The following is a 25,930-nucleotide window of genomic DNA, read 5'->3' as shown; positions in this document are numbered from 1 at the left end:
CCATCAAACAGCGTTTAGAAGGCAAATACCTTGTGCATGCAAAGCCGGCAAGAATGTGAGACACAGCCTGTGGCGCTGAGAAGACAACACAGACGCCAGTTTCGTTCGGTTTTCAATCACCGTTGTAAGTTAACTTTTATTGATTTGCCTCTGCTGTAACGCTGCTGTGCGCAGATCACCAAAATCAAACAACTTTATTGAACTCACTTTACGTGACACGGCCCACACTCGCACCCGACCTCACCTATAGCTTTCTCCATATTAGCAGCGCTGTTGTGCAAAACTACGTGGACCAGTTGCTTGTTGATACACCAGTTGTGTAGCATTTTTTCCATAGTCTATTTGATGTGCTGATGAAAACAATGAAAATAAAATATATATCTGATCCCTGATCAGGATGCAATGTCCAATTTCGATCAAGTCTGAAACAATGTGATCAGGCCCGGTATCCGATCATTTGATCGGATCGAGACATCCCTACCTGAAATGATCCTGAACATTTCCTCAAACAGTCCTGAACCATTCCTCAAACAGTCCTGAACTATTCCTCAAACAGTCCTGAACCATTCCTCAAACCGTCCTGAGCCATGGCCACCTGCCACCTGCAGAAGATTTTGGACGATTCTGCAAGTATTGTCTGTGTCGGTGAGGGGAAGGATGAGGAGTACAGGGGCGTTGTGGACTCCTTTGTCAAATGGTGTGCAACTAATCATATGCATCTCAACTCTACCAAGACAAAGGATCACATCTGCTCCTACGCACACCTCCAACAATGTTGTGACTGTGGATGTTGTCCAGGATTACAAATGCCTTGGAGTATACTTGGATAACAAACTGGACTGTGCCAAGAACACGGAGGCTCTGTATAGAAGGGTCTGCGTCGTCTCTATTTCTTGAGGAGGCTCCGGTCATTCAACTTATGTAACATCATGCTGAAGATGTTCTACCAGTTGGTTGTTGCCAGCACCATTTTTGGACCAAGGCTATATTTTGCTGCTCTCAGCAGTTTTGGTTTAATCGAGTGGCCAAGGCGGAGTTTTCCATCTCCAAAGTTCTGGAACAAGTTACCTTGTGTGTTAGACACTTTTTCTCCTCCGGTTTTTAAATCTCTTTGTATTTATATGGCTTTTTAAACTTATTTTCTTAACCTCTTAACCTGATTTTGTCTTGTACAGCACTCTGGCTACCCCTGTGGTCTTTATAACATGCTATACACATAAAGTTGATTGACTGATTCCTCAAACAATCCTAATCCATTCCTCAAACGGTTCCTTACTGTTCCCAGAGACCAGAATAATACTGTTAATATTTCCCGAACAATTTCTCAAACAGTAAAACCAGTCTTCAAACTGTTCTTCAGTCTCCAATAAGTGCCCAAAGAGTTGAGTACTATTCTTCAAAATGTGCCCACCCATTCCCAAATAGTCTGTAAACCTTCCTACCACAGTCCAGAACCGTTTCTCAATCCGTGCCCAATGTATGACCTGTTACCAGGCATAAAAGCTTAGCCAATACCAGCTCGTTATGTGGAAACACTTCACTCACGATTGGTCAGAGAGAACGGCTTACCAGCTTACGCAAAAGATTCTTCTTTACCACTCACTAAGACTCAAGCCTGAATTATGGTTCTGCGTCAAATCGACGCCGTGCACACGCCGTCACTGTGACACTGTCATGAACCCTTTGGACTTCTCCGTCACTCCATTTCGCCGCGGTGCAGTACCCCCCGCGACCGCTAATTCGTGATCTTTTGAATGGTTTATCTGACTTTTTCCGGTCACAGTGAATCAAAGAGATAAGGACAACTATTGTGCAAAAAAACAAAACAAAAAAAATCACACATACACGAAGAAAAGAGCGCTGAAAGTTCACGACTGCTTCAAACCGGAAACCGGAAATGCATTGCTTCCAAGCGAACCAATCACAGCCCTCTCCGTCTGCGTTGGGTCTGCGTCGCCTCGACGCGTAGTTACAATTTTTTGGGAGGTGCACGTCAGCGACGGCGTCAGTGACAGCGTCAGTGACGGCGTGTGGTACGCGTCGACGCGTACCACACGCCGTAGGCACGGCGTCGTTTTGACGCAGAACCATAACTCAGGCTTAAGTCTACACCAGGAAACCAAATAGTCAGGCTTCACCAGTAATCCGGGTTGGTTGAAAGCAGGAAACCAAAATGACTGCCCGTAAAAGGAGACCAAAGAGTTGAATCACACCAGGGAACTAGTTCGGATGCCTCCTGGAGGAGAATTTCGGGAAGATGGAGGCACCTTGGGATTCTCTATAGAGATCATAATTCTCTGTTGCCTTGGAAACATCTTATTGTCTCCTGGTAAAAGTGGAGGAAGTGGCTGGTGCTTCCCTAATGGCACTTTTCCACTAGTACCTACTCGGCTCTACTCATCTCAACTCGGCTCGACTCAACTTGGCCTGGTTTCTTTTCCACTACAATTCAGCACCTGGAGCAGAAGTAGAAGGTTGGAGTGAAGCTGCTGTGACATATTTGATTGTGTATCTAAACGAAGAAGACAACACTAAAGATGTAGAACCTGGAGGAGATGATAGATGTGCTGCTGGGTCTGTGGCTTGTGTTTGATATCAAGTTAAAAAATGAGAGGGAGGGAAGCTTCAAGTGGCGACGCTGTTTTTTATTGTTTGCTTGTCTCGGCTGCTGAAAAGTCAGCTGGAGCCGTGAGCAGCTATGAAGTGACAGAGCTCCTGGTAGATCTGGTCGTTCCTTATCGCCCGTCTAGATCCCTTTTTAATTCTCTCCTCAGCCATGTTAAAGAATATTATCAAAACCAGTTCAGAAGTCCGCTGTGGTGTAGTGAGTTTTATTCAGTAGCCGGCGGTGAGCAGACCCACGCAGCGCATGTCTGGGTTGGTGTGCTGACCCAAATGGTTTGACAACAGGACTTTTTATACAGTAAGTTCAAAGCACAAAAGGCAGGAATAAACAAGCCAAAGGTGAAAGACGAAAAGCAATTAAAGGGTATTTACAGTCAGATGTGATCTGTGGCCAAATGCCGTCCTCGGGCATTTGGAATGACTGTCACTAAGTTGTAAATTACCCCATAGGGTGTTCTCGTGGTTCAAGTCTTGTGGCCAAATAAGCTGCTATTAACATATCAGTCGGGAACTTCGTCATATGGCATTCCCGTGGATCAGTCTGTGTTTGACGCCAGTTCAAAGCTTGTGAGTCCTGCAGGGGGTAGAAAGCTGACATTTCAGGTGAACCACGGTGTCACAATGCCTCATCAGCACCAGGTTTATGAAGATCTGCACTAGGGCTGAACGATATGGACAAAATTTCATATCTCGATATTCATGCCAGATATCTCGATATCGATACGATACGATATGACTTCGGTTCGGTGAAAACCAAGCATTTTTCAGAAAAATAAAAACATCAGAAATCAAAAGAGTGCAGTTTTATTGATTAGAACTCACTGCCAGTCATCAACATTAACATAAAGTCACTCAATAATAAATAATAATCAAAATATTTTACTGTAGCTCCGCTTTAACGATAAATAACCAATGCAGTTAGAGTTAGAGTTCAGTACATGTTATTGATTATTGATTGGACGCTGCAGCTGAACGGACTGTCACAACATCACTGCAGTTTCATGACGGAGTGAAGACAGATTACAGATTAAACTCATGTTTCACTCCCAGGTTTCATATTTGATTTATTTTCTGTTTCAACAATTAAAAATCTAAAAATGTTAACTTTCAATCTGATGAACAAAAGAACCAGAAAAAACTTTCTTAATTTATTACTGCGCATGTGCAATCCCCCCATTTGTCCAATCCTTGTTTTCAGTAAACGAATAGGAAATAGAGAAAAGAGTTTTCCACTCGCTGTTTTAATTCCCAATTTCGATTTTAAAACACATCAATGATTTTTTTATTATCAAAACAAAAGATGGGGAACGGATTATTTTGGTGTATTTCTCTATTTTTATTTTGTAATTTCAAAACTAAAAAGGGATGGCCGACGTCGCAATTTTCACCAAGCACGACTTGCACAACACCTCGCTCTGGTTGTCGACATCATCCTTTCTAAATCCAAAATACCTCCAAGTAATGGAGGATGATTTATGTTTTGGCACGAAATTAGATTCAGCACTGCCACTGGCCGCATTATCCTCCGCAATCATGTCTCTTTTCTTCCGTTTGGATTTCTCCGCTCTTCTCCGCTCTCCTGTGTGTGTGGCTGTGTGCGTCTGGTCTCAGTCACGTCTCCCTCCCTCCCACCCTCCTATGTTTGTCATTGGTTGGCTTCAGCTGTCGATCAACAGCAAGCATGAAATAAGCTTTGTGGTTGGCTGGCCGTAGTGGTGCGTTCAAGAGCAATCTTAAAAGTAATGTTTATGGAGACTGCTCGCGCTGTACAAGCATGGCGAGCGGACATATATCGTTTATATCGTTGCTTTTCCGTTATTAATGTCTTGAATGTTCATATCTCGATATAGATACGATAACGGTATATCGTTCAGCCCTAATCTGCACCTCAGAGTTGGATCACCAAACAGAATTTTGCTGCCATTGCCTGTTGAATAAAATGAACAAGAATCCGTCAGAGTCTCTTTCCCTGATTTCCTCCTCCTGACTCAGACGTCTGACTCCAACCCCCCGACCAATCGGTGTCCTGTAGTGTGATGATGTCAGATACAGCCGACTCAGCAGCTTAGAACCTCGGCAGAGTAGTAAGAGAAAAAGTATCTACTCGGCACGTTAGACCCCTAGTGGGAAAGAACCAAACTGAGGCGAGTCGAGCCCGGGCTGAGTAGGTACTAGTGGAAAAGCGCCACATGTTGCTGTGCATGAGGAGCGGGTGCAAATTTAAACAGAAAGACAGACTTGTTTTTAGTGGCACTCATAAAAGTTTAATATCAGATCGTCTGTGAGCTCCTGGAGCGTCCGCTGCCCACATTTCTGCAGCTAAGTGTCTTTTTTATGGTGTTACTGTCAGAGAGGTTACCATGAAGATTTCACACACACAACTCCAAATCATCTTCTCATGTAAACCCTCGTTTTTAATCAGAATGTTTTATTTAAGCTCATTTTCTTGTAGTCTCAAGTTTCCTGCAGGAGTTTAAAACAATTTATGAACATAAATTCTGTTGCACAGTAAATGTTTTAGTTCCACTGTGTTTTTGTCGTAAACAGTCAGCGGTCAGCAAAGTAGGTACTAGTGGAAAAGCGCCATAATACTAAGACCCAGTGTGACTAAAATCTTTTTAAACAAATAACTCGGATTAAAGCAGGGGACAGTAACTTTTGGATATGGTAGCATCTACGGGAGGTGATGTGGGCATGATTGTTGAAACGTGAAACTGTCTCCAATCAGCTGGAGGCTTCGAAGGTGGAAAATCACAAACTGAAGATGGAGCTGGAATAGTTCTGGGATGTTTTTCTATCTCTGTCCAGTCTGTTCCTTCTCCTGCTGATGTCTCCTCCTCCTCCTCCTCCTCCTCATCTTATCTGCGGCCTGACTTTCCATTTCTGTCACGGCTGTTTAAAGGGTTTTTTGTGAGAAGGAACAAAGACTTGAAACTGAACAGGTCTCATTTACTGTGCTCGCTGGGCTCCATCAGTACAGAAACCATCATTGATGACTTATTGACGTCATCTCAAATCTCTTAGATCGTTTCAGAATTCTGACTGGACAGTGCCTGAAGGGTTTGTGAACTACCCGTAGAGTCCATGGAGCTGTCAATCCGGATCCTGAGCTATGTCCTTGTACAAACGCCTGCAGTTCTGCCACTGCTCCACACGGACAGAGGTGGGTAGAGGAGCCAAAAATTGTACTCAAGTAAAAGTACTGTTACTTCAGAATAATATGACTCAAGTAGGAGTAAAAAGTAGTCATCCAAATAATTACTGGAGTAAAAGTAAAAAAGTACTTGGTGAAAAAACTACTCAAGTACTGAGTAACTGTTGAGTAATGTCTGATTTATTTTTTTAACACAACCATTCTAACAGACAAAAGTACAAAATAATCATCTTCAGGCAAATTAAATCAATAAAATAATAAAATAAATTAAAATTAATAAAAAAAGCTTAAATTAAAATAATCTTAAAGTAAATTCAAGTACTTTAATAAATAATGAAATAAATAAAATAACAGAATAAAAAAATAAATTAAGCACAAGTAGCACAAAATGTCAATCCTTTGTACTTTTCTTTTTTAACCAGGCAGAACTAGAACAAACATGAACTCATAGAAACTCTGTGTGTTTGAGTCTGTGTAAATGTGACAAAACATGCAAAAACAAACATTTTTCCAAAGAATCACCAGTGATGTCATGAGATTGACGCGTAAGTGGATAAAAGGGATAAAAGAAAAGTAACAGCTCAACGTAGCCTAATGTAGCGGAGGAAGAGAAACAGTTTCTTCTTCACAAATCTACTCAAGTAAAAGTAAAAAGTATAGTGATTCAAAACTACTCCTAAAAGTACAAAATTTCCCAAAACTTACTCAAGTAAATGTAACGGAGTAAATGTAACTCGTTACTACCACCTCTGCACATGGGGCAGTGTTCCTATAAGAACGATCTCTGTTATTAATTGTTCCCGGATGAACCTGCAGACGGACACTGTGAAAACAGGATGTTCACGTTGGTTTATGTAACCGTCTAATTGTATGTAAAGGTTTACTTTAGGGCCATAAATCTGCCTGACCTAATTCAGGAGGGGTGGGGGTTCCAGTTACTAATTATGATTTCTCGCCTGATTGATTCACACATGCTGTTCCACTTGATAAACTATGGCTCTGGTGTGTTTGTTCTCCAGCAGCTATAACAAACTCTGACTGTGGAGTCAGAAGCAGAAACTGTGACTGGTCCGCCGGGCCGTCCTGACCCACCTCAGGTCTGAACAGAACCAGGTCTTGGGTCTGTGAATGAAGCTGTGACGTCTCTCAGAGGGGATCTCCTCTATTCTTAGTGCCACTGTCTAAATATTTACCCGGCAGCCTTTGTTCCTCCCCTGCCAGCCGCGGAGAGGAGATCTGCTGCTGCAGGTTGTCTGTACACCGTCTCCTGCCAGATACAAACAAGTCCCAGCTCCTCCTCCACGTCTATGACACCCCAGGGTGCCTGCTCCGCTCAGGTCCACCGGCTAAAGCAGGCAACCCAAAATGTTGAAAGAGCCATATTGGACCAAAAACACAAAAAAAAACCAAATATGTCTGGAGCCGCAAAAAATCAAAAGTCTTGTATCAGCCTTAGAATGAAGGCAAATGGCGAAATGTTGAGAAAAAAGTCGAAATGTTGAGAAAAAAGTTGAAATGTCGAGAAAAAAGTTTAAATGTTGAGAAAAAAGTCAAAATTTCAAGAAAAAAGTCGAAATGTCGAGGATTTAGTCAAAATTTCGAGAAAAAAAAGTCGAAATGATGAGAAAAAAGTCGAAATGTCGAAAAAAGTCGAAATGTTGAGAAAAAAGTCAAAATTTCGAAAAAAAAGTCGAAATGTCGAGATTAAAAAGGAAAGGAAAAAGGAAGAAAAAAAGGAAAAAAAGAAAGAAGAAAAAAAAGAAAAGAGAAAAAAAGAAAAAAAAAAGAGAAAGAAAAGGTCAAACATTTTTGAAAAAGCTCCAGGAGCCAACAGGGCGGTGCTAAAGAGCCGCATGCGGCTCTAGAGCCGCGGGTTGCCGACTCCTGGGCTAAAGGCTCACAGGACGGGGCTTTCTACCGTTTCCACACAGCTTTGCTGACCGCTGACTGTTTACGACAAAAACACAGTGGAACTAAAACATTTACTGTGCAACAGAATTTATGTTCATAAATTGTTTTAAACTCCTGCAGGAAACTTGAGACTACAAGAAAATGAGCTTAAATAAAACATTCTGATTAAAAAACGAGGGTTTACATGAGAAGATGATTTGGAGTTGTGTGTGTGAAATCTTCATGGTAACCTCTCTGACAGTAACACCATAAAAAAGACACTTAGCTGCAGAAATGTGGGCAGCCGACGCTCCAGGAGCTCACAGACCGTCCGATATTAAACTTTTACGATTGCCACTAAAAACAAGTCTGTCTTTCTCTTTAAATTTGCACCCGCTCCTCATGCACAGCAACATGTGGCGCTTTTCCACTAGTACCTACTCAGCCCGGCTCGACTCGCCTCGGTTTGGTTCTTTTCCACTAGGGGTCTATCGTGCCGAGTAGATACTTTTCTGTAACTATTCTGCCGAGGTTCTAAGCTGCTGAGTCGGCTGTATCTGACATCATCACACTACAGGCCACCGATTGGTCGGGGGGTTGGAGTCAGACGTCTGAGTCAGGAGGAGGAAATCAGAGAAAGAGACTCTGACGGATTCTTGTTCATTTTATTCCACCAGCTGCAAACATCAGTTACGTCACTGCAAACATCAGTTACGTCGCTGCAAACATCAGTTACGTCGCTGTAAACGTCAGTTACGTCGCTGCAAACATCAGTTACGTCGCTGTAAACGTCAGTTACGTCGCTGCAAACATTGGCTACGTCGCTGCAAACATTGGCTACGTCGCTGCAAACGTCAGTTACGTCGCTGCAAATATCAGTTACGTCACTGCAAACGTTGGCTACGTCGCTGCAAATATCAGTCACGTCGCTGCAAACATTGGCTACGTCACTGCAAACGTTGGTTACGTCGCTGCAAACATCAGTTACGTCGCTGCAAACATCAGTTACGTCGCTGCAAACATCAGTTGAATGAATGAATGAATGAATTAATCTTTATTTCGGCTTGTACAGAACAAGATGAAAAGGAAGGGAAAAAAAAAATCAACATTTCTTTTGCCGAAAAGGTGTAGGCTGAAGCCGTAGCTTATAGTGCCTACCCTTTTTTCTTTTGATCAGCAAAAAATATGAGACATTAGCTTTTACTCAGTGAAAAGAAACAATACATAAAGAAGAAAAAAAATAAATAAATAAGTAAGACAAAATATAAAATTGACATTTCACATCCTAGAATGTTTTTGATAGTATACTTTATAATTATAGTGTTTTATATTTATTTACAATATTTTCTTTAAACAATTTCTTAAACTTGACGATAGAGCGACACATTTTTAGGTTGTTATTACAACTATTCCAAATTTCTTTTGCCTTAACTGATGTACATTTCTTTTTAATATTTGTTCTTGCTGTCGTCATCTCAAACATTTTCCCCCTCAGATCATAACAGGTTTCTTTTATCTGGAACAGGTCCTGAATGCAGTTTGGAAGCAGTTTCTGCTGGGCTTTAAAGGCAAATAAAACAGTTTTCTGCTCTACTATATCATGGAATTTTAAGATATTATATTTAATAAAAACATTATTTGTTGGTTCATAATAGTCGGTTTTATTAATTATCCTTAACGCTCTTTTCTGTAATAGAAAAATAGGGTTTGTATTTGTTTTATAGGTGTTACCCCATATCTCCACACAATAAGTCATGTATGGAACTATGAGTGAGTTATACATTAAAAACTGTGCTCTTTGACAGAAAAAATAATTTGTTTTATTTACTATTGCTAGGGTTTTAGACATTCTTGATTTTACACTATTTATGTGTGATTTCCAGCTAAGTTTATCATCAATTATTACCCCCAGGAACTTATTTTCATATACTCTTTCTATTTCCATACCACTAATTTTAATTGTTATATGATTATTATTTTTCTAGTGCCAAAAATTATGAACTTAGTTTTAGTTAGGTTTAATGATAACTTATTGATATCAAACCATGCCTTCACATTTTTCAGTTCTCCTTCCACCACATTCAGCAGCTGTTCCAAATTCTTCCCTGAACAATAAAGGTTTGTATCATCAGCAAACAAGACATAATTTATTATTTTAGACACTTTACAAATATCATTTATATATAATATGAACAATTTAGGACCTAGCACTGAACCTTGTGGGACACCGAAGGTGACTCTTTCTAGTTCTGATTTATCATTATTTAACTCAACATATTGAAATCTGTCAGCAAGATAACTCTCTATCCATGAATTGGCAATCCCTCTGACACCATATCTCTCTAATTTATTTAATAAAAGTTTATGATCTATGGTGTGCAGTTACGTCGCTGCAAACATCAGCTACGTCACTGCAAATATCAGTTACGTCGCTGCAAACATCAGTTTTGTCGCTGCAAACGTCAGTTACGTCGCTGCAAACGTCAGTTACGTCGCTGCAAACATCAGTTATGTCGCTGCAAACATCAGTTATGTCGCTGCAAACATCAGCTACGTCGCTGCAAACATCAGTTACGTGGCTGCAAACATCAGTTACATCGCTGCAAACATTGGTTACGTCGCTGCAAACATCAGTTACGTGGCTGCAAACATCAGTTACGTGATAGCAAACGTCAGTTACGTCGCTGCAAACATTGGTTACATCGCTGCAAACGTCAGTTACGTCGCTGCAAACGTCAGTTACGTGGCTGCAAATGTCAGTTACGTGATTGCAAACGTCAGTTACGTCGCTGCAAACGTTGGCTACATCGCTGCAAACGTCAGTTACGTGGCTGCAAAATCTGATTGCGTCGTTGCAAACGTCAGTTACGTGGCTGCAAAATCTGATTACGTCGTTGCAAACGTCAGTTACGTGGCTGCAAAATCTGATTACGTCGTTGCAAACGTCAGTTACGTCGCTACAAACATCAGTTATGTCCCTGCAAACGTCAGTTACGTGGCTGCAAACATTGGTTACATCGCTGCAAACGTCAGTTACGTGGCTGCAAATGTCAGTTACGTGATTGCAAACGTCAGTTACGTCGCTGCAAACGTCAGTTACGTCGCTTCAAACGTCAGTTACGTCGCTGCAAACATTGGTTACGTCGCTGCAATCGTCAGTTACATGCCTGCAAACGTCAGTTACGTCACTACAAACGTCAGTTACGTCGCTACAAACATTGGTTACGTCGCTGCAAACGTCAGTTACGTGATTGCAAACATCAGTTACGCCGCTACAAACATTGGTTACGTCGCTGCAAACGTCAGTTACGTGATTGCAAACATCAGTTACGTCGCTGCAAACGTCAGTCACGTCGCTGCAAACGTCAGTCACGTCGCTGCAAACGTCAGTTACGTCGCTACAAACATCAGTTACGTCGCTGTAAACGTCAGTTACGTCACTGCAAATGTCAGTTACGTGATTGCAAACATCAGTTACGTCGCTACAAACATTGGTTACGTCGCTGCAAACGTCAGTTACGTCTCTGCAAACATCAGTTACGTGATTGCAAACGTCAGTTACGTTGCTGCAAACATCAGTTACGTCGCTGCAAACATCAGTTACGTCGCTGCAAACGTCAGTTACGTCTCTGCAAACGTCAGTTACGTCAACAAACGTCAGTTACGTCGCTGCAAATGTCAGTTACGTCACTGCAAATGTCAGTTATGACGCTGCAAACGTCAGTTACGTCAACAAACGTCAGTTACGTCGCTGCAAACATCAGTTACGTCGCTGCAAACGTCAGTTACGTCGCTGCAAACGTCAGTTACGTCAACAAACGTCAGTTACGTCGCTGCAAACGTCAGTCACGTCGCTGCAAACGTCAGTTACGTCGCTGCAAACGTCAGTTACGTCGCTACAAACATCAGTTACGTCGCTGCAAACGTCAGTTACGTCGCTGCAAACGTCAGTTACGTGATTGCAAACATCAGTTACGTCGCTACAAACATTGGTTACGTCGCTGCAAACGTCAGTTACGTCTCTGCAAACATCAGTTACGTGATTGCAAATGTCAGTTACGTTGCTGCAAACATCAGTTACGTTGCTGCAAACATCAGTTACGTCGCTGCAAACGTCAGTTACGTCTCTGCAAACGTCAGTTACGTCAACAAACGTCAGTTACGTCGCTGCAAATGTCAGTTACGTCGCTGCAAATGTCAGTTATGACGCTGCAAACATCAGTTACGTCAACAAACGTCAGTTACGTCACTGCAAACATCAGTTACGTCGCTGCAAACATCAGTTACGTCGCTGTAAACGTCAGTTACGTCGCTGCAAACATCAGTTACGTCGCTGTAAACGTCAGTTACGTCGCTGCAAACATTGGCTACGTCGCTGCAAACATTGGCTACGTCGCTGCAAACGTCAGTTACGTCGCTGCAAATATCAGTTACGTCACTGCAAACGTTGGCTACGTCGCTGCAAACGTCAGTTACGTCGCTGCAAATATCAGTCACGTCGCTGCAAACATTGGCTACGTCACTGCAAACGTTGGTTACGTCGCTGCAAACATCAGTTACGTCGCTGCAAACATCAGTTACGTCGCTGCAAACATCAGCTACGTCACTGCAAATATCAGTTACGTCGCTGCAAACATCAGTTTTGTCGCTGCAAACGTCAGTTACGTCGCTGCAAACGTCAGTTACGTCGCTGCAAACATCAGTTATGTCGCTGCAAACATCAGTTATGTCGCTGCAAACATCAGCTACGTCGCTGCAAACATCAGTTACGTGGCTGCAAACATCAGTTACATCGCTGCAAACATTGGTTACATCGCTGCAAACGTCAGTTACGTGGCTGCAAACATCAGTTACGTGATAGCAAACGTCAGTTACGTCGCTGCAAACATTGGTTACATCGCTGCAAACGTCAGTTACGTCGCTGCAAACGTCAGTTACGTGGCTGCAAATGTCAGTTACGTGATTGCAAACGTCAGTTACGTCGCTGCAAACGTTGGCTACATCGCTGCAAACGTCAGTTACGTGGCTGCAAAATCTGATTGCGTCGTTGCAAACGTCAGTTACGTGGCTGCAAAATCTGATTACGTCGTTGCAAACGTCAGTTACGTGGCTGCAAAATCTGATTACGTCGTTGCAAACGTCAGTTACGTCGCTGCAAACATCAGTTATGTCCCTGCAAACGTCAGTTACGTGGCTGCAAACATTGGTTACATCGCTGCAAACGTCAGTTACGTGGCTGCAAATGTCAGTTACGTGATTGCAAACGTCAGTTACGTCGCTGCAAACGTCAGTTACGTCGCTTCAAACGTCAGTTACGTCGCTGCAAACATTGGTTACGTCGCTGCAATCGTCAGTTACATGCCTGCAAACGTCAGTTACGTCACTACAAACGTCAGTTACGTCGCTACAAAAATTGGTTACGTCGCTGCAAACGTCAGTTACGTGATTGCAAACATCAGTTACGTCGCTACAAACATTGGTTACGTCGCTGCAAACGTCAGTTACGTGATTGCAAACATCAGTTACGTCGCTGCAAACGTCAGTCACGTCGCTGCAAACGTCAGTCATGTCGCTGCAAACGTCAGTTACGTCGCTGCAAACGTCAGTTACGTCGCTGCAAACGTCAGTTACGTCGCTACAAACATCAGTTACGTCGCTGTAAACGTCAGTTACGTCACTGCAAATGTCAGTTACGTGATTGCAAACGTCAGTTACGTCGCTGCAAACGTCAGTTACGTCGCTTCAAACGTCAGTTACGTCGCTGCAAACATTGGTTACGTCGCTGCAATCGTCAGTTACATGCCTGCAAACGTCAGTTACGTCACTACAAACGTCAGTTACGTCGCTACAAACATTGGTTACGTCGCTGCAAACGTCAGTTACGTGATTGCAAACATCAGTTACGTCGCTACAAACATTGGTTACGTCGCTGCAAACGTCAGTTACGTCTCTGCAAACATCAGTTACGTGATTGCAAACGTCAGTTACGTTGCTGCAAACATCAGTTACGTCGCTGCAAACGTCAGTTACGTCTCTGCAAACGTCAGTTACGTCAACAAACGTCAGTTACGTCGCTGCAAATGTCAGTTACGTCACTGCAAATGTCAGTTATGACGCTGCAAACGTCAGTTACGTCAACAAACGTCAGTTACGTCGCTGCAAACATCAGTTACGTCGCTGCAAACGTCAGTTACGTCGCTGCAAACGTCAGTTACGTCAACAAACGTCAGTTACGTCGCTGCAAACGTCAGTCACGTCGCTGCAAACGTCAGTTACGTCGCTGCAAACGTCAGTTACGTCGCTACAAACATCAGTTACGTCGCTGCAAACGTCAGTTACGTCGCTGCAAACGTCAGTTACGTGATTGCAAACATCAGTTACGTCGCTACAAACATTGGTTACGTCGCTGCAAACGTCAGTTACGTCTCTGCAAACATCAGTTACGTGATTGCAAATGTCAGTTACGTTGCTGCAAACATCAGTTACGTTGCTGCAAACATCAGTTACGTCGCTGCAAACGTCATTTACGTCTCTGCAAACGTCAGTTACGTCAACAAACGTCAGTTACGTCGCTGCAAATGTCAGTTACGTCGCTGCAAATGTCAGTTATGACGCTGCAAACATCAGTTACGTCAACAAACGTCAGTTACGTCGCTGCAAACATCAGTTACGTCGCTGCAAACGTCAGTTACGTCGCTGCAAACGTCAGTTACGTCAACAAACGTCAGTTACGTTGCTGCAAACGTCAGTTACGTCGCTGCAAAAGTCAGTTACGTCGCTGCAAACGTCAGTTACGTGCCTGCAAACGTCAGTTACGTCAACAAATGTCAGTTACGTTGCTGCAAACATCAGTTACGTTGCTGCAAACATCAGTTACGTCGCTGCAAACGTCAGTTACGTCTCTGCAAACGTCAGTTACGTCAACAAACGTCAGTTACGTCGCTGCAAATGTCAGTTACGTCGCTGCAAATGTCAGTTATGACGCTGCAAACATCAGTTACGTCAACAAACGTCAGTTACGTCACTGCAAACATCAGTTACGTCGCTGCAAACATCAGTTACGTCGCTGTAAACGTCAGTTACGTCGCTGCAAACATCAGTTACGTCGCTGTAAACGTCAGTTACGTCGCTGCAAATATCAGTTACGTCACTGCAAACGTTGGCTACGTCGCTGCAAACGTCAGTTACGTCGCTGCAAATATCAGTCACGTCGCTGCAAACATTGGCTACGTCACTGCAAACGTTGGTTACGTCGCTGCAAACATCAGTTACGTCGCTGCAAACATCAGTTACGTCGCTGCAAACATCAGCTACGTCACTGCAAATATCAGTTACGTCGCTGCAAACATCAGTTTTGTCGCTGCAAACGTCAGTTACGTCGCTGCAAACGTCAGTTACGTCGCTGCAAACATCAGTTATGTCGCTGCAAACATCAGTTATGTCGCTGCAAACATCAGCTACGTCGCTGCAAACATCAGTTACGTGGCTGCAAACATCAGTTACATCGCTGCAAACATTGGTTACATCGCTGCAAACGTCAGTTACGTGGCTGCAAACATCAGTTACGTGATAGCAAACGTCAGTTACGTCGCTGCAAACATTGGTTACATCGCTGCAAACGTCAGTTACGTCGCTGCAAACGTCAGTTACGTGGCTGCAAATGTCAGTTACGTGATTGCAAACGTCAGTTACGTCGCTGCAAACGTTGGCTACATCGCTGCAAACGTCAGTTACGTGGCTGCAAAATCTGATTGCGTCGTTGCAAACGTCAGTTACGTGGCTGCAAAATCTGATTACGTCGTTGCAAACGTCAGTTACGTGGCTGCAAAATCTGATTACGTCGTTGCAAACGTCAGTTACGTCGCTGCAAACATCAGTTATGTCCCTGCAAACGTCAGTTACGTGGCTGCAAACATTGGTTACATCGCTGCAAACGTCAGTTACGTGGCTGCAAATGTCAGTTACGTGATTGCAAACGTCAGTTACGTCGCTGCAAACGTCAGTTACGTCGCTTCAAACGTCAGTTACGTCGCTGCAAACATTGGTTACGTCGCTGCAATCGTCAGTTACATGCCTGCAAACGTCAGTTACGTCACTACAAACGTCAGTTACGTCGCTACAAACATTGGTTACGTCGCTGCAAACGTCAGTTACGTGATTGCAAACATCAGTTACGTCGCTACAAACATTGGTTACGTCGCTGCAAACGTCAGTTACGTGATTGCAAACATCAGTTACGTCGCTGCAAACGTCAGTCACGTCGCTGCAAACGTCAGTCATGTCGCTGCAAACGTCAGTTACGTCGCTGCAAACGTCAGTTACGTCGCTGCAAACGTCAGTTACGTCGCTACAAACATCAGTTACGTCGCTGTAAACGTCAGTTACGTCACTGCAAATGTCAGTTACGTGATTGCAAACGTCAGTTACGTCGCTGCAAACGTCAGTTACGTCGCTTCAAACGTCAGTTACGTCGCTGCAAACATTGGTTACGTCGCTGCAATCGTCAGTTACATGCCTGCAAACGTCAGTTACGTCACTACAAACGTCAGTTACGTCGCTACAAACATTGGTTACGTCGCTGCAAACGTCAGTTACGTGATTGCAAACATCAGTTACGTCGCTACAAACATTGGTTACGTCGCTGCAAACGTCAGTTACGTCTCTGCAAACATCAGTTACGTGATTGCAAACGTCAGTTACGTTGCTGCAAACATCAGTTACGTCGCTGCAAACGTCAGTTACGTCTCTGCAAACGTCAGTTACGTCAACAAACGTCAGTTACGTCGCTGCAAATGTCAGTTACGTCACTGCAAATGTCAGTTATGACGCTGCAAACGTCAGTTACGTCAACAAACGTCAGTTACGTCGCTGCAAACATCAGTTACGTCGCTGCAAACGTCAGTTACGTCGCTGCAAACGTCAGTTACGTCAACAAACGTCAGTTACGTCGCTGCAAACGTCAGTCACGTCGCTGCAAACGTCAGTTACGTCGCTGCAAACGTCAGTTACGTCGCTACAAACATCAGTTACGTCGCTGCAAACGTCAGTTACGTCGCTGCAAACGTCAGTTACGTGATTGCAAACATCAGTTACGTCGCTACAAACATTGGTTACGTCGCTGCAAACGTCAGTTACGTCTCTGCAAACATCAGTTACGTGATTGCAAATGTCAGTTACGTTGCTGCAAACATCAGTTACGTTGCTGCAAACATCAGTTACGTCGCTGCAAACGTCATTTACGTCTCTGCAAACGTCAGTTACGTCAACAAACGTCAGTTACGTCGCTGCAAATGTCAGTTACGTCGCTGCAAATGTCAGTTATGACGCTGCAAACATCAGTTACGTCGCTGCAAACATCAGTTACGTCGCTGTAAACGTCAGTTACGTCGCTGCAAACATCAGTTACGTCGCTGTAAACGTCAGTTACGTCGCTGCAAACATTGGCTACGTCGCTGCAAACATTGGCTACGTCGCTGCAAACGTCAGTTACGTCGCTGCAAATATCAGTTACGTCACTGCAAACGTTGGCTACGTCGCTGCAAACGTCAGTTACGTCGCTGCAAATATCAGTCACGTCGCTGCAAACATTGGCTACGTCACTGCAAACGTTGGTTACGTCGCTGCAAACATCAGTTACGTCGCTGCAAACATCAGTTACGTTGCTGCAAACATCAGCTACGTCACTGCAAATATCAGTTACGTCGCTGCAAACATCAGTTTTGTCGCTGCAAACGTCAGTTACGTCGCTGCAAACGTCAGTTACGTCGCTGCAAACATCAGTTATGTCGCTGCAAACATCAGTTATGTCGCTGCAAACATCAGCTACGTCGCTGCAAACATCAGTTACGTGGCTGCAAACATCAGTTACATCGCTGCAAACATTGGTTACATCGCTGCAAACGTCAGTTACGTGGCTGCAAACATCAGTTACGTGATAGCAAACGTCAGTTACGTCGCTGCAAACATTGGTTACATCGCTGCAAACGTCAGTTACGTCGCTGCAAACGTCAGTTACGTGGCTGCAAATGTCAGTTACGTGATTGCAAACGTCAGTTACGTCGCTGCAAACGTTGGCTACATCGCTGCAAACGTCAGTTACGTGGCTGCAAAATCTGATTGCGTCGTTGCAAACGTCAGTTACGTGGCTGCAAAATCTGATTACGTCGTTGCAAACGTCAGTTACGTGGCTGCAAAATCTGATTACGTCGTTGCAAACGTCAGTTACGTCGCTGCAAACATCAGTTATGTCCCTGCAAACGTCAGTTACGTGGCTGCAAACATTGGTTACATCGCTGCAAACGTCAGTTACGTGGCTGCAAATGTCAGTTACGTGATTGCAAACGTCAGTTACGTCGCTGCAAACGTCAGTTACGTCGCTTCAAACGTCAGTTACGTCGCTGCAAACATTGGTTACGTCGCTGCAATCGTCAGTTACATGCCTGCAAACGTCAGTTACGTCACTACAAACGTCAGTTACGTCGCTACAAACATTGGTTACGTCGCTGCAAACGTCAGTTACGTGATTGCAAACATCAGTTACGTCGCTACAAACATTGGTTACGTCGCTGCAAACGTCAGTTACGTGATTGCAAACATCAGTTACGTCGCTGCAAACGTCAGTCACGTCGCTGCAAACGTCAGTCATGTCGCTGCAAACGTCAGTTACGTCGCTGCAAACGTCAGTTACGTCGCTGCAAACGTCAGTTACGTCGCTACAAACATCAGTTACGTCGCTGTAAACGTCAGTTACGTCACTGCAAATGTCAGTTACGTGATTGCAAACGTCAGTTACGTCGCTGCAAACGTCAGTTACGTCGCTTCAAACGTCAGTTACGTCGCTGCAAACATTGGTTACGTCGCTGCAATCGTCAGTTACATGCCTGCAAACGTCAGTTACGTCACTACAAACGTCAGTTACGTCGCTACAAACATTGGTTACGTCGCTGCAAACGTCAGTTACGTGATTGCAAACATCAGTTACGTCGCTACAAACATTGGTTACGTCGCTGCAAACGTCAGTTACGTCTCTGCAAACATCAGTTACGTGATTGCAAACGTCAGTTACGTTGCTGCAAACATCAGTTACGTCGCTGCAAACGTCAGTTACGTCTCTGCAAACGTCAGTTACGTCAACAAACGTCAGTTACGTCGCTGCAAATGTCAGTTACGTCACTGCAAATGTCAGTTATGACGCTGCAAACGTCAGTTACGTCAACAAACGTCAGTTACGTCGCTGCAAACATCAGTTACGTCGCTGCAAACGTCAGTTACGTCGCTGCAAACGTCAGTTACGTCAACAAACGTCAGTTACGTCGCTGCAAACGTCAGTCACGTCGCTGCAAACGTCAGTTACGTCGCTGCAAACGTCAGTTACGTCGCTACAAACATCAGTTACGTCGCTGCAAACGTCAGTTACGTCGCTGCAAACGTCAGTTACGTGATTGCAAACATCAGTTACGTCGCTACAAACATTGGTTACGTCGCTGCAAACGTCAGTTACGTCTCTGCAAACATCAGTTACGTGATTGCAAATGTCAGTTACGTTGCTGCAAACATCAGTTACGTTGCTGCAAACATCAGTTACGTCGCTGCAAACGTCATTTACGTCTCTGCAAACGTCAGTTACGTCAACAAACGTCAGTTACGTCGCTGCAAATGTCAGTTACGTCGCTGCAAATGTCAGTTATGACGCTGCAAACATCAGTTACGTCAACAAACGTCAGTTACGTCGCTGCAAACATCAGTTACGTCGCTGCAAACGTCAGTAACGTCGCTGCAAACGTCAGTTACGTCAACAAACGTCAGTTACGTTGCTGCAAACGTCAGTTACGTCGCTGCAAAAGTCAGTTACGTCGCTGCAAACGTCAGTTACGTGCCTGCAAACGTCAGTTACGTCAACAAATGTCAGTTACGTTGCTGCAAACATCAGTTACGTTGCTGCAAACATCAGTTACGTCGCTGCAAACGTCAGTTACGTCTCTGCAAACGTCAGTTACGTCAACAAACGTCAGTTACGTCGCTGCAAATGTCAGTTACGTCGCTGCAAATGTCAGTTATGACGCTGCAAACATCAGTTACGTCAACAAACGTCAGTTACGTCACTGCAAACATCAGTTACGTCGCTGCAAACATCAGTTACGTCGCTGTAAACGTCAGTTACGTCGCTGCAAACATCAGTTACGTCGCTGTAAACGTCAGTTACGTCGCTGCAAATATCAGTTACGTCACTGCAAACGTTGGCTACGTCGCTGCAAACGTCAGTTACGTCGCTGCAAATATCAGTCACGTCGCTGCAAACATTGGCTACGTCACTGCAAACGTTGGTTACGTCGCTGCAAACATCAGTTACGTCGCTGCAAACATCAGTTACGTCGCTGCAAACATCAGCTACGTCACTGCAAATATCAGTTACGTCGCTGCAAACATCAGTTTTGTCGCTGCAAACGTCAGTTACGTCGCTGCAAACGTCAGTTACGTCGCTGCAAACATCAGTTATGTCGCTGCAAACATCAGTTATGTCGCTGCAAACATCAGCTACGTCGCTGCAAACATCAGTTACGTGGCTGCAAACATCAGTTACATCGCTGCAAACATTGGTTACATCGCTGCAAACGTCAGTTACGTGGCTGCAAACATCAGTTACGTGATAGCAAACGTCAGTTACGTCGCTGCAAACATTGGTTACATCGCTGCAAACGTCAGTTACGTCGCTGCAAACGTCAGTTACGTGGCTGCAAATGTCAGTTACGTGATTGCAAACGTCAGTTACGTCGCTGCAAACGTTGGCTACATCGCTGCAAACGTCAGTTACGTGGCTGCAAAATCTGATTGCGTCGTTGCAAACGTCAGTTACGTGGCTGCAAAATCTGATTACGTCGTTGCAAACGTCAGTTACGTGGCTGCAAAATCTGATTACGTCGTTGCAAACGTCAGTTACGTCGCTGCAAACATCAGTTATGTCCCTGCAAACGTCAGTTACGTGGCTGCAAACATTGGTTACATCGCTGCAAACGTCAGTTACGTGGCTGCAAATGTCAGTTACGTGATTGCAAACGTCAGTTACGCCGCTGCAAACGTCAGTTACGTCGCTTCAAACGTCAGTTACGTCGCTGCAAACATTGGTTACGTCGCTGCAATCGTCAGTTACATGCCTGCAAACGTCAGTTACGTCACTACAAACGTCAGTTACGTCGCTACAAACATTGGTTACGTCGCTGCAAACGTCAGTTACGTGATTGCAAACATCAGTTACGTCGCTACAAACATTGGTTACGTCGCTGCAAACGTCAGTTACGTGATTGCAAACATCAGTTACGTCGCTGCAAACGTCAGTCACGTCGCTGCAAACGTCAGTCATGTCGCTGCAAACGTCAGTTACGTCGCTGCAAACGTCAGTTACGTCGCTGCAAACGTCAGTTACGTCGCTACAAACATCAGTTACGTCGCTGTAAACGTCAGTTACGTCACTGCAAATGTCAGTTACGTGATTGCAAACGTCAGTTACGTCGCTGCAAACGTCAGTTACGTCGCTTCAAACGTCAGTTACGTCGCTGCAAACATTGGTTACGTCGCTGCAATCGTCAGTTACATGCCTGCAAACGTCAGTTACGTCACTACAAACGTCAGTTACGTCGCTACAAACATTGGTTACGTCGCTGCAAACGTCAGTTACGTGATTGCAAACATCAGTTACGTCGCTACAAACATTGGTTACGTCGCTGCAAACGTCAGTTACGTCTCTGCAAACATCAGTTACGTGATTGCAAACGTCAGTTACGTTGCTGCAAACATCAGTTACGTCGCTGCAAACGTCAGTTACGTCTCTGCAAACGTCAGTTACGTCAACAAACGTCAGTTACGTCGCTGCAAATGTCAGTTACGTCACTGCAAATGTCAGTTATGACGCTGCAAACGTCAGTTACGTCAACAAACGTCAGTTACGTCGCTGCAAACATCAGTTACGTCGCTGCAAACGTCAGTTACGTCGCTGCAAACGTCAGTTACGTCAACAAACGTCAGTTACGTCGCTGCAAACGTCAGTCACGTCGCTGCAAACGTCAGTTACGTCGCTGCAAACGTCAGTTACGTCGCTACAAACATCAGTTACGTCGCTGCAAACGTCAGTTACGTCGCTGCAAACGTCAGTTACGTGATTGCAAACATCAGTTACGTCGCTACAAACATTGGTTACGTCGCTGCAAACGTCAGTTACGTCTCTGCAAACATCAGTTACGTGATTGCAAATGTCAGTTACGTTGCTGCAAACATCAGTTACGTTGCTGCAAACATCAGTTACGTCGCTGCAAACGTCATTTACGTCTCTGCAAACGTCAGTTACGTCAACAAACGTCAGTTACGTCGCTGCAAATGTCAGTTACGTCGCTGCAAATGTCAGTTATGACGCTGCAAACATCAGTTACGTCAACAAACGTCAGTTACGTCGCTGCAAACATCAGTTACGTCGCTGCAAACGTCAGTTACGTCGCTGCAAACGTCAGTTACGTCAACAAACGTCAGTTACGTTGCTGCAAACGTCAGTTACGTCGCTGCAAAAGTCAGTTACGTCGCTGCAAACGTCAGTTACGTGCCTGCAAACGTCAGTTACGTCAACAAATGTCAGTTACGTTGCTGCAAACATCAGTTACGTTGCTGCAAACATCAGTTACGTCGCTGCAAACGTCAGTTACGTCTCTGCAAACGTCAGTTACGTCAACAAACGTCAGTTACGTCGCTGCAAATGTCAGTTACGTCGCTGCAAATGTCAGTTATGACGCTGCAAACATCAGTTACGTCAACAAACGTCAGTTACGTCACTGCAAACATCAGTTACGTCGCTGCAAACATCAGTTACGTCGCTGTAAACGTCAGTTACGTCGCTGCAAACATCAGTTACGTCGCTGTAAACGTCAGTTACGTCGCTGCAAACATTGGCTACGTCGCTGCAAACATTGGCTACGTCGCTGCAAACGTCAGTTACGTCGCTGCAAATATCAGTTACGTCACTGCAAACGTTGGCTACGTCGCTGCAAACGTCAGTTACGTCGCTGCAAATATCAGTCACGTCGCTGCAAACATTGGCTACGTCACTGCAAACGTTGGTTACGTCGCTGCAAACATCAGTTACGTCGCTGCAAACATCAGTTACGTCGCTGCAAACATCAGCTACGTCACTGCAAATATCAGTTACGTCGCTGCAAACATCAGTTTTGTCGCTGCAAACGTCAGTTACGTCGCTGCAAACGTCAGTTACGTCGCTGCAAACATCAGTTATGTCGCTGCAAACATCAGTTATGTCGCTGCAAACATCAGCTACGTCGCTGCAAACATCAGTTACGTGGCTGCAAACATCAGTTACATCGCTGCAAACATTGGTTACATCGCTGCAAACGTCAGTTACGTGGCTGCAAACATCAGTTACGTGATAGCAAACGTCAGTTACGTCGCTGCAAACATTGGTTACATCGCTGCAAACGTCAGTTACGTCGCTGCAAACGTCAGTTACGTGGCTGCAAATGTCAGTTACGTGATTGCAAACGTCAGTTACGTCGCTGCAAACGTTGGCTACATCGCTGCAAACGTCAGTTACGTGGCTGCAAAATCTGATTGCGTCGTTGCAAACGTCAGTTACGTGGCTGCAAAATCTGATTACGTCGTTCCAAAACGTCAGTTACGTGGCTGCAAAATCTGATTACGTCGTTGCAAACGTCAGTTACGTCGCTGCAAACATCAGTTATGTCCCTGCAAACGTCAGTTACGTGGCTGCAAACATTGGTTACATCGCTGCAAACGTCAGTTACGTGGCTGCAAATGTCAGTTACGTGATTGCAAACGTCAGTTACGTCGCTGCAAACGTCAGTTACGTCGCTTCAAACGTCAGTTACGTCGCTGCAAACATTGGTTACGTCGCTGCAATCGTCAGTTACATGCCTGCAAACGTCAGTTACGTCACTACAAACGTCAGTTACGTCGCTACAAACATTGGTTACGTCGCTGCAAACGTCAGTTACGTGATTGCAAACATCAGTTACGTCGCTACAAACATTGGTTACGTCGCTGCAAACGTCAGTTACGTGATTGCAAACATCAGTTACGTCGCTGCAAACGTCAGTCACGTCGCTGCAAACGTCAGTCATGTCGCTGCAAACGTCAGTTACGTCGCTGCAAACGTCAGTTACGTCGCTGCAAACGTCAGTTACGTCGCTACAAACATCAGTTACGTCGCTGTAAACGTCAGTTACGTCACTGCAAATGTCAGTTACGTGATTGCAAACGTCAGTTACGTCGCTGCAAACGTCAGTTACGTCGCTTCAAACGTCAGTTACGTCGCTGCAAACATTGGTTACGTCGCTGCAATCGTCAGTTACATGCCTGCAAACGTCAGTTACGTCACTACAAACGTCAGTTACGTCGCTACAAACATTGGTTACGTCGCTGCAAACGTCAGTTACGTGATTGCAAACATCAGTTACGTCGCTACAAACATTGGTTACGTCGCTGCAAACGTCAGTTACGTCTCTGCAAACATCAGTTACGTGATTGCAAACGTCAGTTACGTTGCTGCAAACATCAGTTACGTCGCTGCAAACGTCAGTTACGTCTCTGCAAACGTCAGTTACGTCAACAAACGTCAGTTACGTCGCTGCAAATGTCAGTTACGTCACTGCAAATGTCAGTTATGACGCTGCAAACGTCAGTTACGTCAACAAACGTCAGTTACGTCGCTGCAAACATCAGTTACGTCGCTGCAAACATCAGTTACGTCGCTGCAAACGTCAGTTACGTCAACAAACGTCAGTTACGTCGCTGCAAACGTCAGTCACGTCGCTGCAAACGTCAGTTACGTCGCTGCAAACGTCAGTTACGTCGCTACAAACATCAGTTACGTCGCTGCAAACGTCAGTTACGTCGCTGCAAACGTCAGTTACGTGATTGCAAACATCAGTTACGTCGCTACAAACATTGGTTACGTCGCTGCAAACGTCAGTTACGTCTCTGCAAACATCAGTTACGTGATTGCAAATGTCAGTTACGTTGCTGCAAACATCAGTTACGTTGCTGCAAACATCAGTTACGTCGCTGCAAACGTCATTTACGTCTCTGCAAACGTCAGTTACGTCAACAAACGTCAGTTACGTCGCTGCAAATGTCAGTTACGTCGCTGCAAATGTCAGTTATGACGCTGCAAACATCAGTTACGTCAACAAACGTCAGTTACGTCGCTGCAAACATCAGTTACGTCGCTGCAAACGTCAGTTACGTCGCTGCAAACGTCAGTTACGTCAACAAACGTCAGTTACGTTGCTGCAAACGTCAGTTACGTCGCTGCAAAAGTCAGTTACGTCGCTGCAAACGTCAGTTACGTGCCTGCAAACGTCAGTTACGTGATTGCAAACATCAGTTACGTCGCTACAAACATTGGTTACGTCGCTGCAAACGTCAGTTACGTGATTGCAAACATTAGTTACGTCGCTGCAAACGTCAGTTACGTCGCTGCAAACGTCAGTTACGTCGCTACAAACATTGGTTACATCGCTGCAAACATCAGTTACGTCGCTGCAAACGTCAGTTACGTCTCTGCAAACGTCAGTTACGTCTCTGCAAACGTCAGTTACGTCGCTGCAAACATCAGCTACGTCGCTGCAAACGTCAGTTACGTCTCTGCAAACGTCAGTTACGTCAACAAACGTCAGTTACGTCGCTGCAAATGTCAGTTACGTCGCTGCAAATGTCAGTTATGACGCTGCAAACATCAGTTACGTCAACAAACGTCAGTTACGTCGCTGCAAACATCAGCTACGTCGCTGCAAACGTCAGTTACGTCTCTGCAAACGTCCGTTACGTCAACAAACGTCAGTTACGTCGCTGCAAATGTCAGTTACGTCGCTGCAAATGTCAGTTATGACGCTGCAAACATCAGTTACGTCAACAAACGTCAGTTACGTCGCTGCAAACATCAGTTACGTCGCTGCAAACGTCAGTTACGTCAACAAACGTCAGTTACGTCGCTGCAAACGTCAGTTACGTCGCTGCAAACGTCAGTTACGTCGCTGCAAACGTCAGTTACGTGCCTGCAAACGTCAGTTACGTCGCTGCAAACATCAGTTACGTCGCTGCAAACGTCAGTTACGTCGCTGCAAACGTCAGTTACGTCGCTGCAAACGTCAGTTACGTGCCTGCAAACGTCAGTTACGTCGCTGCAAACATCAGTTACGTCGCTGCAAACGTCAGTTACGTCAACAAACGTCAGTTACGTCGCTGCAA

General features: G+C 44.7%; 1 protein-coding gene across 1 annotated transcript in view; it reads right to left on the bottom strand.

The window, feature by feature from the left end:
- The window catches only part of galr1b (galanin receptor 1b), a 31,777-nt gene that overhangs the window by 2,477 nt on the left and 3,370 nt on the right, over positions 1-25,930 (bottom strand). The window lies entirely within an intron of this gene.

This window comes from Cololabis saira, chromosome 2 (genome assembly GCF_033807715.1).
Source record: "Cololabis saira isolate AMF1-May2022 chromosome 2, fColSai1.1, whole genome shotgun sequence".
NCBI classification, from domain to species: Eukaryota; Metazoa; Chordata; class Actinopteri; order Beloniformes; family Belonidae; genus Cololabis; species Cololabis saira.
The sequence above is the reverse complement of the archived record's forward strand: the minus strand, read 5'-3'. Positions and strand labels throughout refer to the sequence as shown.